At 43.1% G+C, this 17,986-nt stretch overlaps 1 non-coding gene across 1 annotated transcript in view; it reads left to right on the top strand.

Moving 5' to 3' along the window:
- Window positions 1-102, top strand: part of LOC140722633 (U1 spliceosomal RNA) — a 164-nt gene extending 62 nt beyond the window's left edge. Inside the window, exon 1 of the small nuclear RNA XR_012097699.1 lies at window positions 1-102. This exon is cut by the window's left edge and continues 62 nt beyond it. This is a non-coding gene — a small nuclear RNA (U1 spliceosomal RNA).
- The last annotated feature ends 17,884 nt before the right edge of the window (window positions 103-17,986 follow it).

Here is a 17,986-nt window from a genome sequence, read left to right as displayed (position 1 = left end):
CCATTGCACTCCGGGTGTGCTGACGCCTGCGATATCCCCAAATGCGGGATACTCGACTGCACAATTTGTGGTAGTGGGGGACTGCGTTCGCGCTCTCCCCTGATAATGCAATGAACGATAGAATTAAACTCAATTCGGATTCAGGCAACTCCACTCTTTGATGGCTGCAATCCTGGGAGCTGATTCCGCTGACCAGGTATCATAGATAGATAGATACTTTATTCATCCCCATGGGGAAATTCAACTTTTTTCCAATGTCCCATACACTTGTTGTAGCAAAACTAATTACATACAATACTTAACTCAGTAAAAAAAATATGATATGCATCTAAATCACTATCTCAAAAAGCATTAATAATAGCTTTTAAAAAGTTCTTAAGTCCTGGCGGTAGAATTGTAAAGCCTAATGGCATTGGGGAGTATTGACCTCTTCATCCTGTCTGAGGAGCATTGTATCGATAGTAACCTGTCGCTGAAACTGCTTCTCTGTCTCTGGATGGTGCTATGTAGAGGATGTTCAGAGTTTTCCATAATTGACCGTAGCCTACTCAGCGCCCTTCGCTCAGCTACCGATGTTAAACTCTCCAGTACTTTGCCCACGACAGAGCCCGCCTTCCTTACCAGCTTATTAAGACGTGAGGCGTCCCTCTTCTTAATGCTTCCTCCCCAACACGCCACCACAAAAAAGAGGGCGCTCTCCACAACTGACCTATAGTCAGTTTTCCTCCAACTGCGCTCCTTTATCTCGGCTCCGCATATCTCCTTATACTACTACCGCTCACTCAGATTTCCCGACACTTGATAGTTTGGCTCAAGACGATTCAGTTCATGTTAGCTATAGCGAGATAGCCATCATCGTTAGCGATCTTGTGGGGGCAGTCACGTCGCAGCAGCTATCTATCAATGACACTTTACCTCTTGCAACAGTTCTCATCTTAATCGTCACTCACTCACCATCCTTTTCAATCCATTCTGCATGATAAATTTTTCAGTACATGAAGGTAATGTCCCCCAAGCTGTGTGTAACTATGTCATGGGAATAAAGTACAATAATTCACATCACTTCACAACCTGAAATTTGAATGTAACTATATGTGCTGTGCGTGACTCTATGGACTGCGTTTTGCACCTTAGCCCCAGAGGAAAGGCGTTTCGTTTAGCTGTGTATGGTTGAATAACAATAAACATCTCTCAGTTATGATGGCCTCAAAATCTACTGGATTGTTGCAAAAACAAAATCCTGGATGGCTGGGCTCCTTCCTTCCCCAATACCTGCAAGAAATCAATGTGGATCACTCGCTTATGTTCAGCGTTCCAAAGCACAAACCTGTCCTAGGGATACGATTGGTACAAACAATCCTGTCAGATCGCCGACAGGTGGTAAGAGTGCGTTCCCTCACCTCTGCCCCTCAGACTCTCGACGCAGGTGCCGCTCAGGGCTGTGTACTAAGCCCCCTCCTTTACTCTCTGCATACCCATGACTGTGTCGCCACCCTCACCTCCAAGCTGCTAACAACACTACACGGATTGGCCCAATCTCAAATAATAATGAGGCAGTTTACAGAGAGGAAGTCATCACTCCAACATTCTTTTTGTGCTCTGAGGGGTATGTTGATATCAGCATTACTTGTTAAAATGCTTTCCCTTGTCTGAACATCTCCAAACCTTTCCATGCATTTTCCCAATGAACTGCAGGCAGCAATTAGGAATTAAGGTCATAATTTTGGGTTGAACTGCACCACTTTCAAACTCAGTACAAGATTCTACCATTTTGCAGGTTTTCTTTGCTGAATGCCTCTTGAGAACAACACTTGCAATTAATCCTTCCTTACCCCAGAGCCTGACGCACCAAGTAGAATATCAACCTTTTTCATCTATGTCTCCGTGCAACAGAGCTAGATAAAATGACAGTGAGTGGTGATACTCTTCTCCAGGGTGGCCAACCTTTTACATTCCATACGTCAATTGTTTCACTCACAAGTTCAGATGCACCATACAACTCTTGTACCTCCATTCAATTCTTGTAAAAATAGGTTAACATAGACATATTTAGCATTTTCACATGATATATCGATTTAATATCAAAACAAGATAAACATTACTTTCCTTAATGAGACTTTTAATAAGTATATTTTGTCTTTTGATTTCTTCCTTTTTCTTAATCACATTTTCTTTCTGTAACTCAGACCCAAGCACTAGCTTCAGTTTTCCTTCGGTTTCGGTCTGATGTTGTGTTTCATAGTGTTTATTAAGATCATGTCTTCTATTATGTGTGAAAGTGTTTTCACAAACAATGCACAACGGTTTTCCTGACAGACCCGCTATAAATAAGAACTCATTTTCCCACTGTTTATTGAATTCACGCTTACTATCACTTTCTGCTTTTCTTTTGCTCATTTTCTTTTGCACTGTGATGGGTAACCGAATGTAAAAATAAGGCTTAATTTTCGAAAAAGTACAAAACTGCAAATGTTCACAAAGGACGAACAAAGCACAACTCTGTAGCGCACGAGTGTCAATTGTAAACTGACTGGCAAAAACCTGCGACGCACCGCTGGTGCAGACGCCTGGCGCCCCAGGATCAAACAAGTATCTAACATGTATTGAACAGTTATGGAATGACTGCAGAACAAAAATCCTTCTTTTCTAGTTTGACTCATTGAACATTTCTAAAATTGAAAACAGATTAACGTGAAAGAAGATAACATTCGCCAAAAGATGTGCACGAAATAATAAAATCGCTAAAAAATAATTGCTAAGTTTTAGATTTATTCTCAGTAAAACCATTCCTAGCTCTAAGCTACTTGAATTCCTGTTTATAGATTTTTTTTCCTACAAATCAGCTTTTGGTTAATACATGAGTAGGCTTACTTTTTTATTATTACCACTGAGGTGCAGTGCGTCACTTGTGATCATCCAATGTGCCACTTTTGGCGCATGCGCCAGTGGTTGGCCATCCCTGCTCTACTTACATTCATTAGCAGAGTATAAGAGCAAGGAGGATTTTATTTATTTAGGGACACAGCATGGCAAATCTCCTTCCCACCCAATAGGCCCGTGCACCCATTAAACCCATGTGATTGATGAAACTATTAACACATATGCCTTTAGAAACCAGATTACTTGGAAGAAACCCACATGGCCACCGGCAGATCATACACATTCCTTACAGACAGCAGCGGAACGGAACCCAGGTGATATTATCACCACACAGGTTAGGCCACTGCTGAAGTACTGTGTGCAATTCATGAACGCAAGGAGAGGGAGCAGTCCAGCAAACATTCACTGAGATGACTAGGATGGAGTATTTTCAGCTGTAAGGAGAGACAGGGAAGGCTGGGTTAGTTTTCCTCAGATCAGAGGAGGCTGAGTGTCAGGGGAAGGGGTGTCCCGATATGTATACAGAATTATGAGGGTCAGAGATAGAGTAGACAGTGAGAAACTTGCCTGAAATTAAAGAGCATAGGTTGAGGATAAAAGGTAAAGAGAAAGAACAAAGAATAAAGAACAATACAGCACAGTACAAGCCATTCGGCCCACAATGTTGTGCCGACCCTTAAACCCTGCTTCCCATATAACCCTCCACTTTAAGTTCCTCCGTATACCCGTCTAGTAGTCTCTTAAATTTCACTAGTGTATCTGCCTCCACCACTGACTCAGGCAGTGCATTCCACGCACCAACCACTCTCTCAGTGAAAACCCTACCTCTAATATCCCCCTTGAACTTCCCACCCCTTACCTTAAAGACATGTCCTATTGTACTGAGCAGTGGTGCCCTGGGGAAGAGATGCTCGCTGTCCACTCTATCTATTCCTCTTAATATCTAGTATACCTCAATCATGTCTCCTCTCATCCTCCTCTCCAGAGAGTAAAGTCCTAGCTCCCTTAATCTCTGATCATAATGCATACTCTCTAAACCAGGCAGCATCCTGGTAAATCACCTCTGCACCCTTTCCAATGCTTCCACATCCTTCCTATACTGAGGTGACCAGAACTGGACACAATACTCCAAGTATGGCCTAACCAGAGTTTTATAGAGCTGCATCATTATCCCGCGACTCTTAAACTCTATCCCTCAACTTATGAAAGCTAACACTCCATAACCTTTCTTAACTACCCTATCTACCTGTGAGACAACTTTCAGGGATCTGTGGACATGTACCCCCAGATCCTCTGCTCCTCCACACTACCAAGTATCCTGCCATTTACTTTGTACTCTGCCTTGGAGTTTGTCCTTCCAAAGTGTACCACCTCATGCTTCTCTGGGTTGAACTCCATCTGCCACATTTCAGCCCTCTTCTGCATCCTATCAATGTCTCTCTGCAATCTTCGACAATCCTCAACACTATCCACAGCACCACTAACCTTTGTGTCGTCTGCAAACTTGCCAACTCACCCTTCTACCCCCACATTCAGGTCATTAATAAAAATCATGAAAAGTAGAGGTCCCAGAACCGATCCTTGTGAGACACCACTAGTCACAACCCTCCAATCTGAATGTACTCCCTCCACCACCACCCTCTGCCTTCTGCAGGCAAGCCAATTCTGAATCCACCTGGCCAAACTTCCCTGGATCCCATGCCTTTTGACTTTCTGATTAAGCCTACCGTGTGGTACCTTGTCAAATGCCTTACTAAGATCCATGTAGGTCACATCCACTGCACTATCCTCATCTACATGACTGGTCACCTCCTCAAAGAACTCTATCTGGCTTGTTAGACATGATCTGCCCTTCACAAAGCTACGATGACTGTCCCTGATTAGACCATGATTCTCTAAATGCCCATAGATTCTATCTCTATGAATCATTTCCAACAGCTTTCCCACCACAGACATAAGGCTCACTGGTCTATAATTACCCAGACTATCCCTACTACCTTTTTTGAACAAGGGGACAACATTCGCCTCCCTCCAATCCTCCGGTGCCATTCCTGTGTACAACGAGGACGTAGAGATCCTAGCCAGAGGCTCAGCAATCTCTTCCCTCACCTGGTGGAGCAGCCTGGAGAGTATTCCATCAGGCCCCGGGGACTTATCCATCCTAATGTATTTTAACAACTCCAACACCTCCTCTCCCTTAATATCAACATGCTCCAGAACATCAACCTCACTCATGTTGTCCTCACCGTCATCAAGTTCCCTCTCATTGGTGAATACCGAAGAGAAGTATTCATTGAGGACCTCGCTCACTGCCACAGCCTCCAGGCACATCTTCCCACCTTTATCTCTAATCGGTCCTATCTTCACTCCTGTCAACCTTTTGTTTTTTACATAATTGAAGAATGCCTTACCTTACTCGCCAAGGCCTTCTCATGCCCCCTTCTTGCTCTCCTCAGTCCCCTCTTAAGCTCCTTTCTTGCTACCCTATATTCCTCAGTAGACTCATCTGATCCTTGCTTCCTGAACTCAAGTATGCTGCCTTCTTCCATCTGACTAGATTCTGCACCTCACTTGTTCCTTCACCCTACCATTCTTTATCTTCCTCACCAGGACAAAGTTATCCCTAACATCCTTCAAGAGATCCCTAAACATCAACCACATGTCCATAGTACATTTCCCTGCAAAAACATTATCCCAATTCACACCTGCAAGTTCTAGCCTTATACCCTCATAATTTGCCCTTTCCCAATTAAAAATTTTCCTGTCTTCTCTGATTTGATCCTTTTTTATGATAAGGTTAAAGGCCAGGGAGCGGTGGTCACTGTCCCCCAGATGCTCACCCACTGACAGATCTGTGACTTGACCCGGTTCGTTACCTAATACTAGATCTAGTATGGCATTCCCCTTAGTCGGCCTGTCAACATACTGTGACAGGAGTCCATCCTGGACACACTTAACAAACTCTGCCCCATCTAAACCATTGGAACTAATCCAGTGCCAATCAATATTAGGGAAGTTACAGTCACCCATGATAACAACCCTGTTATTTTTGTACCTTCCAAAATCTGCCTCCCAGTCTGCTCCTCAGTATCTCTGCTGCTACCGGGGGGCCTATAGAATACTCCCATTAGAGCAACTGCTCCCTTCCTGTTCCTGACTTCTACCCATACTGACTCAAAAGAGGATCCTGCTACATTACCCACCCTTTCTGTAGGTGTAATAGTATCCCTGACCAGTAATGCCACCCCTCCTCCCCTTCCCCCCTCCATCCCTTTTAAAGCACTGAAATCCAGGAATATTGAGAACCCATTCCTGCTCTGGTGCCAGCCAAGTCTCTGTAATGGCCACTACATCATAATTCCATGTATGTATCCAAGCTCTCAGTTCATCACTTTTGTTCCTGATGCTTCTTGCATTGAAGTACACACACATTAACCCTTCTACCTTACTACCTTTATACCCTTTATTCTGCTGCTCTTTCCTCAAAGCCTCTCTATATGCTAGATCTGGCTTTACTCCGTGCACTATACTTGCAGCTCTCACATGACCTTTATCCTCCTCCAACTCACCATCTGCTCTAACACTCTGGTTCCCCTCCCCCTGCAAAACCAGTTTAAACCCCCCGGAGCAGCACCAGCAAACATTCCCGCAAGGATGTTAGTCCCCTTCAAAAGTTTTTAAGAGGCTCAAAAATAAGCATTTTCATGAAAATACGGGTATATATACAAACTACAAATCGATTAGTACAGGGTTTTATTTATATTTGAAGTGTCATCGTCAGTACATACTTTTTCAAACTCTAATGCCACTCATGTGGCCTCTTTGAACACTGCACCCAGGTACCTGAGAAGCCCTCCCTCTCAGTATCCAGGAGCCGAGAAGCCCTTTCCACTGGCTGTAGCAAGCTTCAGTGAATCCCTGGGTGTGTATTCCTGCAGCCTGCAATGTACAGTCTGCAGCCTTCCTCTACAGACATCTCACTGCGCTGGAAGAGTTAACAAACTTCAGGCAGACCAAAGTGTCGAGTTGATGATCTTCCAGCATCATTTGGTATCTGTCTTTATGAATCAAGGATCAGGGATCAGCTTTATTTGCATGTATTAGGCATTTGCTGTGGCATGTTTGTGTGACATGCACCATAAAGAGCAGCATTAACAAATATGAGAACAAAGAACTATATCAGAAAAAGAAGGTTGAGGGGGGACTTGATTTTAAATTATGAGGGGGTTAGATAGAGTTGACGTGGATTGGCTTTTTTCATTGAGAGTAGGGGAGATTCAAACAAGAGGACATGAGTTGAGAGTTAAGGGGCACAAGTTTAGGGGTAACACGAGGGGGAACTTCTTCACTCAGAGAGTGGTAGCTGTGTGGAATGAGCTTCCAGTAGAAGAGGTAGAGGCAGGTTTGATTTTGTCATTAAAAAAAAAATTGGGTGGGTATATGGACAGGAAAGGAAAAGAGGGCTATGGGCTGAGTGCAGGTCGGTGGGACTAGGTGAGAGTAAGCATTCGGCACGGACTAGAAGGGCCGAGATGGCCTGTTTTCGTGCTGTAATTGTTATATTGTTATATCAAATATAAACTAAGAGGTGAAAGTACAGACGTTTGCCTGAGAACAGCCGGCAGCTCAAAGTGACTTCTGTTATCCTGCTGCTCAGGATGAATCTCAACAAGGACGATTGCATCATTTGTAGACCTCCTTTGCAACTGTGCAATCCACAAAGAGGTGGGTGATTGTCTTGGCCTTATCACAGCCATCCCAAGGACAGAATGAATTGATAGATAGATAGATAGATAGATAGATAGATAGATAGATACTTTATTCATCCCCATGGGGAAATTCAACTTTTTTTCCAATGTCCCATACACTTGTTGTAGCAAAACTAATTACATACAATACTTAACTCAGTAAAAAATATGATATGCATCTAAATCACTATCTCAAAAACCATTAATAATAGCTTTTAAAAAGTTTTTAAGTCCTGGCGGTTGAATTGTAAAGCCTAATGGCATTGGGGAGTATTGACCTCTTCATCCTGTCTGAGGAGCATTGCATCGATAGTAACCTGTCGCTGAAACTGCTTCTCTGTCTCTGGATGGTGCTATGTAGAGGATGTTCAGAGTTTTCCATAATTGACCGTAGCCTACTCAGCGCCCTTCGCTCAGCTACCGATGTTAAACTCTCCAGTACTTCGCCCACGACAGAGCCCGCCTTCCTTACCAGCTTATTAAGACGTGAAGCGTCCCTCTTCTTAATGCTTCCTCCCCAACACGCCACCACGAAGAAGAGGGCGCTCTCCACAACTGACCTATAGAACATCTTCAGCATCTCACTACAGACATTGAATGACACCAACCTTCTAAGGAAGTACAGTCGACTCTGTGCCTTCCTGCACAAGGCATCTGTGTTGGCAGTCCAGTCTAGCTTCTCGTCTAACTGTACTCCCAGATACTTGTAGGTCTTAACCTGCTCCACACATTCTCCATTAATGATCACTGGCTCCATATGAGGCCTAGATCTCCTAAAGTCCACCACCATCTCCTTGGTCTTGGTGATATTGAGACGCAGGTAGTTTGAGTTGCACCATATCACAAAGTCCTGTATCAGTTTCCTATACTCCTCCTCCTGTCCATTCCTGACACACCCCACTATGGCCGTGTCATCAGCGAACTTCTGCACATGGCAGGACTCTGAGTTATATTGGAAGTCTGATGTGTACAGGGTGAACAGGACCGGAGAGAGTACGGTTCCCTGCGGCGCCCCTGTGCTGCTTACCACCGTGTCAGACCTACAGTCTCCCAACCGCACATACTGAGGTCTCTCTGTCAAGTAGTCCACTATCCAATCCACCATGTGAGAGTCTACTCCCATCTCCGTTAGTTTGTGCCTTAAGATCTTGGGCATTAAGAATTAATTTGTGCCTTAAGAATTGGGAATGAGACTGATCGTCTGGGGATGAACTTCTTCACCCAGAGGCCGCTTGGCATTTGGAACATACTTTCTTCAGATTTTATTTTTATAAAATCCTTTGTTCATTATAATATATACACATATATTAAGCTGTGCCGAGCTCTTTACTTACTGTTATTTGTTCAGTATTGAGCAAGTACACTCATGTGCCCCTCCCCCCACCAACCCAGGGTTTTGCATGTTTTCATTACTAGAGATGCCTCCCAACCAGATTCAGCCTTTCTGTGTCCAGCAGCAGCTGGAGCCTAGACAGTGGCGTTCCTCCCACAGAGTCTTAGCTTTGGCTGCACCAAGCTTCAGTGTATCGCCCGGCACATACTCCCTGGTAATGTTCTCTTACGGTTATCTCACCGTGCTGGAAGACGGTGCATGTTTCGGCAGGCGCGCTTCCTGTGTGGCTAAAGTCAGTCAGCTGCCCAGGTTTTTAAATGTGATATGTGTTTATGCCTCCACCATTCTTTCAGGCAACATATACCAAGGCAAATAACAGGAAACTGCTTTTGTTAAGGTCTAAACCACAAGAAAGGGTCACAAAGTTAACTGAAAGCCAAGCCATTAAATGCATTGTCTAATTTGGAAGCAGTTAGGTGTGAAGTCAAGTGTTGTTGTTGTTGTTGAGTAGCTTGCCGAGCTGGCTTGTTAGCTTGCAGATGTTTCGCTACCCAGCTAGGCAACTTCGAACATTGTTTGTCTTTTAAGTGCCCTGTGATTAGTCCATTTGTGTGTGTGTGTGTGGGTATGTAGAACATGCCATAAATAACCCAGGCATTGTAAAGGGATAAGGTGTGTGTTGGTTACACACAACACCGCAACACTGTACATGAGATACAGCTGATCTTAAGTACAGTGGCACGCAACACTTTGGGCACCCCGGCCAAAGTTTCTGTTATTGTGAATAGCTACGTGAGAAAAAGATGACCTGATTTCCAAAAGCCATAAAGTTAAAGATGATGCATTTCTTTAATATTTTAAGCAAGATTACTTTTTATTTCCATCTTTTACAGTTTCAAAATAACAAAAAAGGAAAAGGGCCTGAAGCAAAAGTTTGGGCACCCTGCATGGTCAGTACTTAGTAACACCCCTTTGGCAAGTATCACAGCTTGTAAATGCTTTCTGTAACCAGCTAAGAGTCTTTCAATTCTTGTTTGGGGGATTTTCACCCATTTGTCTTTGCAGAAGGCTTCTAGTTCTGTGAGATTCTTAGGCCGTCTTGCATGCACTGCTCTTTTGATGTCTATCCACAGATTTTCGATGATGTTTAGGTCAGGGCACTGTGAGGGCCATAGCAAAACCTTCAGCTTGTGCCTCTTGAGGTAGTCCATCGTGGATTTTGAGGTGTGTTTAGGATAATTATCCTGTTGTAGAAACCATCCTCTTTTCATCTTCAGCTTTTTTACAGACGGTGTGATGTTCACTTCCAGAATTTGCTGCAATTTAATTGAATTTATTCTCCCCTCTACCAGTGAAATGTTCCCTATAACACAAGCCCAAAGCATGATCAATCCACCCCCGTGCTGAACAGTTGGAGGGTGTTCTTTTCATGAAATTCTGCACCCTTTTTTCTCCAAACATACCTTTGCTCATTGCAGCCAAAAAGCTCTATTTTAACTTCATCAGTCCACAGAACTTGTTTCCAAAATGCATCCACAAACTTCTGACGCTGATTTTTGTGTTGAGGACGCAGGAAAGGTTTTCTTCTGATGACTCTTCCATGAAGGTCATATTTGTGCAGGTGACACTGCACAGTAGAACAGTGCACCACCACTCCAGAGTCTGCTAAATCTTCCTGAAGGTCTTTTGCAGTCAAACAGGGGTTTTGATTTGCCTTTCTAGCAATCCTATGAGCAGTTCTCTTGGAAAGTTTTCTTTGTTTTCCAGACCTCAACTTGACCTCCACCGTTCCTGTTAACTGCCATTTCTTAATTACATTATGAACTGAGTAAACGGCTACCTGAAAACGCTTTGCTATCTTCTTATAGCCTTCTCCTGCTTTGTGGGCATCATTTATTTTAATTTTCAGAGAGCTAGGCAGCTGCTTAGAGGAGCCCATGGCTGCTGATTGTTGGGACGAGGTTAAGGAGTCAGGGTATTTATAAAGCTTTGAACTTTGCATCACCTGGCCTTTCCTAATGATGACTGTGAACAAGCCATTGCCCGTTTTCTTCTCCATGCACCTTGCGTGTTACATGCTTGGGCGATCATGGCTTTTCACATTGAACGATCCCTCGCATGCCAATGATATCTCGCACACTAAGATCTGTTAGTTCTTTCACAGTGTCCGTATATTTTCTTCTTTGCCTTCCTCTACTGCGTTTCCCAGGCATACGGCCTTGTAATGTAAGACGTTCTATTTCTTCCTCTGATGACATGGCCCAGGAATTTAATTTTCCTCTCATTTAATGTTCTCATTAAAGATCTTTCTGTATGGGCATGTTGGAGTACTGTCTCATTAGTTACCATATCTCTATATGATATTTCAGCATTCTTCTAAGAAACCACATTTCTGTTGCTTCTGATTTTCTTTGGAATTCTGGTGTTATAGTCCATGTTTCAGAAAGCATACAGCAAGATTGACCAGAGGTAACATTTTAGTAGCCTAAGCCTTGTTGTCATAGAAACATGTCTGTTGGGAAAAATGGGTTTCATTTTTTGGAAGTTGATTTTGGCAATGGCAATTCTTCATTTTATTTCTACTTTATTTCTAGCATCTTGTGATATAAAGCTACCAAGGTAATTAAAGCTGGTCTTTTGTTTAATCTCTGGTAAACCAATGTACAATTGGCAGTTGGGAGTATCCTGCTCTTTTGATATTACCATACATTTGTGTTTTTTTTTACAGTTGATGGTTAGACCAAAATTTGTACATATCCCTAACAAGCTAATTAAGGTCTGAGACCTTGGTAAAAGTTATCTGAGAGCTCTTGGGATGCCCACATCTTTGCCTGGTGCTCCTTACTTTTTTTCACTCTAAATTGTACAAAACAAAAATAATACACTAATCTTGCTTAAAATGTTGAAAAGAATGTTTCACCTTTAACTTTACGACTTTTGGAGATCAGTTCATCTTTTACTCGCTTAACTATTCACAGTAACAGAAATATTGAGCAGGGTTGCCCAAACTTTTGCATGCCGCTGTATATAGAAAGATAATACAAAAACGGGCTCAGTGGAGTACAGCATGAAAACAGGTGATTCCGCCCAGACTGTCCACATAAACCCCTGGACACTGTTCCATCTTCCCATCTCCCAGTAATTAGTAGCAATTCAAGTGCTCATCTGGGTACTTATTTTTTCAGTGACCCAGTTTAACCCACCTGCACTCCAGGTACTCTCTGGGTGGAAGAGGTCCCACTAAAAATGCTGCCGCCTGTAAGGAGCTTGTACGTTCTCCCCGTGACCGCGTGGGTTTCCACTGGGTGTTTTGGTTCGTTCTCACATTCTAAAGACATACTGGTAAGCATTGCAAATTGTCCCCTGATTATGCTTGGATTCGATGAGGAGATTGCTGGGCGGCACAGCTCGTGGGGCCAGAAGGGCCTATTCCTCATTGTATGCCAATAAATAATTAAATAAATGCTTCTGTTCCACTTATCTTAAACCTATGTATATCCTTGAGTTTTGTCCAGTCCTGGTATGGGGGCAAGAAGTTTCAGCCTTGTCTGGAGCTCTCATAATTTTATGTATCACAATCATCTCCCCAGATAATTGCCCATTCTCCAGGGAGAACACACATAACTTCTGTATTCTCTTTTTGTAACAGAAACGTTCCATCCAAGCCACTTCCTACTGAATCTTCTCTATACCTTCTTCAGCAAAATCAAGTTCTTCTTGTAACATAGTGATCAGAACTGCATGCAGAGTCATGACAACACAGTGAATGAACAGATTGTACTGCACTATGAATTGTAAAATAGTTATGCCCTGCAGCTAGTGTTTTCTGTAAATTTTGGAAATTAGCTTGTTATTGCCATGTACCAAGACACAAGAAGAAGTTTTGTGTTGCATGTCTTTCTATGGAGCTTTCAATGTACACAGTGAAAAGTAATAACAGAATGCAGAATATTCTACTGTGGTTACCATTACAGACTACGCACAGAATAGGCAAACAAGGTTGAAAGACCACAATGAGGTATATAAGACCAAACAGCCATGAGACGTAAGAGCAGAATTAGGCCATTCAGCCCATTGAGCCTGTTCCACCATAAGTTATAGCTTATTTATTACCCTCTCAGTCCTATTCAAAGTTCAATGTAAGTCTATTATCAAAGTACATATTTATCATGATGTCTAACCCTGAGATTTGACTCTTGCAGGCATACTTTTTTAATCCAAAAAACGTAATAGAATCAATGAAACAGGATAGCTAAACAACTAAAAAGCAGAAAACAACAACCTGTGCAAATACAAAAGAAGAAAACAAAAAGAATAATAATAATAATACATAAACAATAACCTCTGGTTATTTTCTCCCCTGGCCTCAGTGGAAAAAGCCTGCTTGCATTCACTCACTCTATCTATACCCATCATAATTTTATACACCTCTATCAAATTGCCCTTCATTCTCCTACGCTCCAGGGAATAAAGTCCTAACCTATTCAACCTTCCTCTGTAACTCAGTTTCTCAAGTCCCGGCAACATCCTTGTAAACCTTCTCTGCACTTTTTCAACCTTATTAATATCCTTCCTGTAATTCGGTGACCAAAACTGCACACAATACTCCAAATTCGGTTTTACCAATGTCTTACCAATGTCTTATACAACCTCACCATTACATTCCAACTCTTATACTCAATACTTTGATTTATAAAGGGCAATGTACCAAAAGCTTTCTTTACAACCCTATCTACTTGTAAAGTCACTTTTAGGGAATTATGTACCTGTACTCCCAGATCCCTCTATTCTACTGCACTCCTCAGTGTCCTACCATTTACCTTGTATGTTCTACTGTGGTTTGACCTTCCAAAGTGCAATACCTTACACTTGTCTGCATTAAACTCCATCTGCCATTTTCAGCCCATTCCTCCAACTGGTCCAGATCCCTCTGCAAGCTTTGAAAACCTTCCTCACTGTCTACTACACCTCCAATCTTTGTATCATCAGCAAATTTGCTGATCCAATTTGCCACATTATCATCCAGATCATTGATATAGATGACAAATAACAATGGACCCAGCACTGATCCCTGTGGCACACCACTAGTCACAGGCCTCCACTCAGAGTAGCAATCCTCCACTACCGCTCTCTGGCTTCTTCCATTGAGCCAATGTCTAATCCAATTTACTACCTCTCCATGTATACCTAGTGACTGAATCTTCCTAACTAACCTCCCATGCGGGACCTGGTCAAAGGCCTTACTGAAGTCCATGTAGACAACATCCACTGCCTTCCCTTCATCCACTTTCCTGGTAACTTCCTCAAAAAACTCTAATAGATTGGTTAAACATGACCTACCATGCACAAAGCCATGCTGACTTTTTCTAATAAGTCCCTGTCTATCCAAATACTTGCAGATCCTATCTCTTAGTATTCCTTCCAATAATTTACCTACTACCGATGTCAAACTTACTGGCCTATAATTTCCCGGCTTACTTTTTGAGCCTTTTTTAAACAACGGAACTACATGAGCTATCCTCCAATCCTCCGGCACCTGACCCATGGATATCGACATTTCAAATATTTCTGCCAGGGCCCCTGCAATTTCAACACTGTCTCCTTCAAGGTCCGAGGGAATACCCTGTCAGGTCCTGGGGATTTATCTACTCTGATTTGCCTCAAGACAGCAAGCACCTCCTCCTCTTTAATCTGTATAAGTTCCATGACCTCCCTACTTGTTTGCCTTGTATCCATAGACTCCATTCCAGTTTCCTCAGTAAATACAGTTGCAAAAAACCCATTTAATATCTCTCCCATTTCTTTTGGTTCCATACATAGCCGACCACTCTGATCTTCAAGAGGACCAATTTTATCCCTTACTATCCTTTTGCTCTTAACATACCTGTAGAAGCTCTTAGGATTATCCTTCACCCTGACTGCCAAAGCAACCTCATGTCTTCTTTTAGCCCTCCTGATTTCTTTCTTAAGTATTTTGTTACTCTTTTTATACTCCTCAAGCATCTTATTTCCTCCATGTTATACATCTCTCTCTTCTTCTTCATCAGTTCCAATATCCCTCGAGAACCAAGGTTCCTTATTCTTTTTCATTTTGCCTTTAACCCTGACCGGAACATACAAACTCTGCACTCTCAAAATTTCTCCTTTGAAGGCCTCCCACTTACCAATCACATTTTTGCCAGAGAACAACCTGTCCCAATCTACGCTTTTTAGATCCTTTCTCATTTCTTCAAATTTGGCCTTTTTCCAGTTTAGGAATTCAACCCAAGGACCAGATCTATCTTTATCCATGATCAAGTTGAAACTAATGACGTTATAATCACTGGAACCAAAGTGTTCCCCTACACACACTTCTGTCACCTGCCCTAATTCGTTTCCTAATAGGAGATCTAATATTGCATCCTCCCTAGTTGGTACATCTATATATTGATTTAGAAAACTTTCCTTAACTCATTTCACAAATTCTAACCCATCTAGACCTTTAACATATGGGAGTCCCAATCAATGTGTGGAAAATTAAAATCCCCTACAATCACAACTTTCTGTCTCCTGCAGTTGTCTGTTATCTCTCTGCAGATTTGCTCCTCCAATTCTCGCTGACTATTGGGTGGTCTATAATACAACCCTATTAATGTGGTCATATCTTTCCTGTTTCTCAGTTCTCACCCATGTGGCCTCAGTAGACAAGCCCTCTAATCTGTTCTGCCAAAGCACTGCTGTAATATTTTCCCTGACTAGCAAAGCCACCCACCCACCCACCCTTCATCCCTCTGCCTCTATCACATCTGAAGCATCAGAACCCTGGAACATTGAACTGTCAGTCCTGCCCCTCCTGTAGCCAAGTTTCAGTAATGGCTATGATGTCATAATTCCATGTGTCAATCCAGGCCCTCAGCTCATCTGCCTTTCCCACAATACTTCTCGCATTGAAATTTACACACCTCAGAAGATTATTACCACCACACACAACCTCACTATTTGTGACTTTGCATGAACTACTAACATAATTTATTTTTACCCCCATTCCACTATCTACTCTAGCACTCTGGTTCCCATCCCCCTGCAAATCTAGTTTAAACCCTCCCCAATAACACTAGCAAACCTCCCTGCAATTATATTGGTCCCCTTGTAGTCCAGGTGTAACCCGACTCTCTTGTACAGGTCCCACCTGCCCCAGAAGAGGTCTCAATGATCTAGAAATCTGAAACCCTGCCCCCTACACCAGTTTCTCAGCCACGTGTTCATCTACCAGAGCATCCTACTCTTACCCTCACTGGCACATGGCACAGGCAGCAATCCAGAGATTACTACCCTCGAGGTCCTGTTTTTCAACTTCCTACCAAGCTCTCTGTATTCACTCTTCAGGACCTCCTGACCTTTTCTACCTATGTAATTGGTACCGATGTGTACCACGACATCTGGCTGATCACCCTCCCACTTCAGAATGCTGTGCACGCGATCAGAGACATCCCTAACCCTGGCACACAGGAGGCAACAAACCATCTGGGAGTCTCTGTCACGATAACAGAATCTCCTGTCTATACCCCTGACTATGGAGTCCGCTATCACTACCGTTCTCCTCTTCTTCCTCCCTCCCTTCTGCACTGCAGAACCAGACTCAGTGCCAGAGATCTGGCTTCCACAGCTTGTCCCAGGTAAGCCATCCCCCCCAACAGTATCCAAATCAGTATACCTGTTTTGGAGGGGAATGGCCACAGGGGAACCCTGCACTACCTGCCCTTTCCTCTTCCCTCACCTAACGGTAACCCAATTACCTGTGCCCTGTTCCTTAGGTGTAACTACCTCCTGGAAGCTACTATCTATAAACTGCTCAGTCTCCCGAATTATCCAGAGGTCATCCAGCTCCTGCTCCAGTTCAATAACGCGGTCTGTTAGGAGTTGCAGCTGGATGCATTTCTTGCAGGTATCATTGACAGGAACACCGGAGGTCTCCCTGACTCCCCACGTCCTGCAAGAGGAGCATTCCAACATCCTGCCTGGCATATACTCTAGCCTGAACAAAAAAAAAGAAGAAAAACAGAAACTTACCGGAAACTACCCTCGCCCTGCCTGTTTCTCGCCGAAGCCTGATTGAGCCAAAGCCGTCCCACTCTGACTCAGTCCACTCCAATGATGGCCGCTACGACAATGGCTGCTGTATATGGCGATCTTTCTTTTCCTTGCTTTTACTTGCTAGACCTTTGGCTCTAACTTCTTAGGTTGAAGTTCTATAATCATCTAAATGATTCCAGCTGATGCAGCACTGTTACCCCTATCTGTTCTTGCCTAAGCCTGTTGGACTAAACCCTGACCACTCAACACTGGCCTGCTCCTACAATGGTCACTCCCACAGTGACTGCTCCACTTACACCTAATTTTTTTTATTGGCCCTTGCTAAGTTACTAATAATACAAGCAATCTCTCACTTGACAGATGATCCAACAGGAGCTGGTCACTTCTTAAACCTTGCATGGAAAGTCCACAAGGAACTGTCTTCAACCCACTTTGTGATCTACCACTCCACAGTCAAGTTACAAAAAGCCCTGGTCACTTTTTGAACCTGGCACTTAAAGTCCGCAAGGAACTTTGAGATATTGAGATGTCAAGAGTTTATATTTATTCTACAAGAGGTCCATTCAAGGGTCTTATAGCTGTGCGATAAAATCTGTCCCTGAGACTGATATTTTTAAGACTTTCTGATCAATGTAAAGGGGGACAGGAAAGAATGACTGGTGTGAGGGTTGCCTTTGATTATGGTGGCTGTTTTCCTGAGGCAGAGGGAGGTGTAGACAGAGTCACTGGAGGGGAACTGATTTACGTGTCAGACTGTGCAGTGATATGCTATATCTTCAGAACCAAATGCAGGATCACATAGGTTTTAAAAGAACCTAGAGAGCTGAACTTATAAGGTATTGGATAACTCAGGGTAACTCAGACAGAACTACACTAGGCAAGAATCAAGATGACCAAGCAACAAGGGGTTAGAACTACCCTTTTAAATCCATTCCCGGTATGAAACAATTTG

The sequence above is a fragment of the Hemitrygon akajei genome, chromosome 2 (genome assembly GCF_048418815.1).
Source record: "Hemitrygon akajei chromosome 2, sHemAka1.3, whole genome shotgun sequence".
Classification (NCBI taxonomy): domain Eukaryota; kingdom Metazoa; phylum Chordata; class Chondrichthyes; order Myliobatiformes; family Dasyatidae; genus Hemitrygon; species Hemitrygon akajei.
This window is presented reverse-complemented; position numbering and strand designations above follow the sequence as displayed.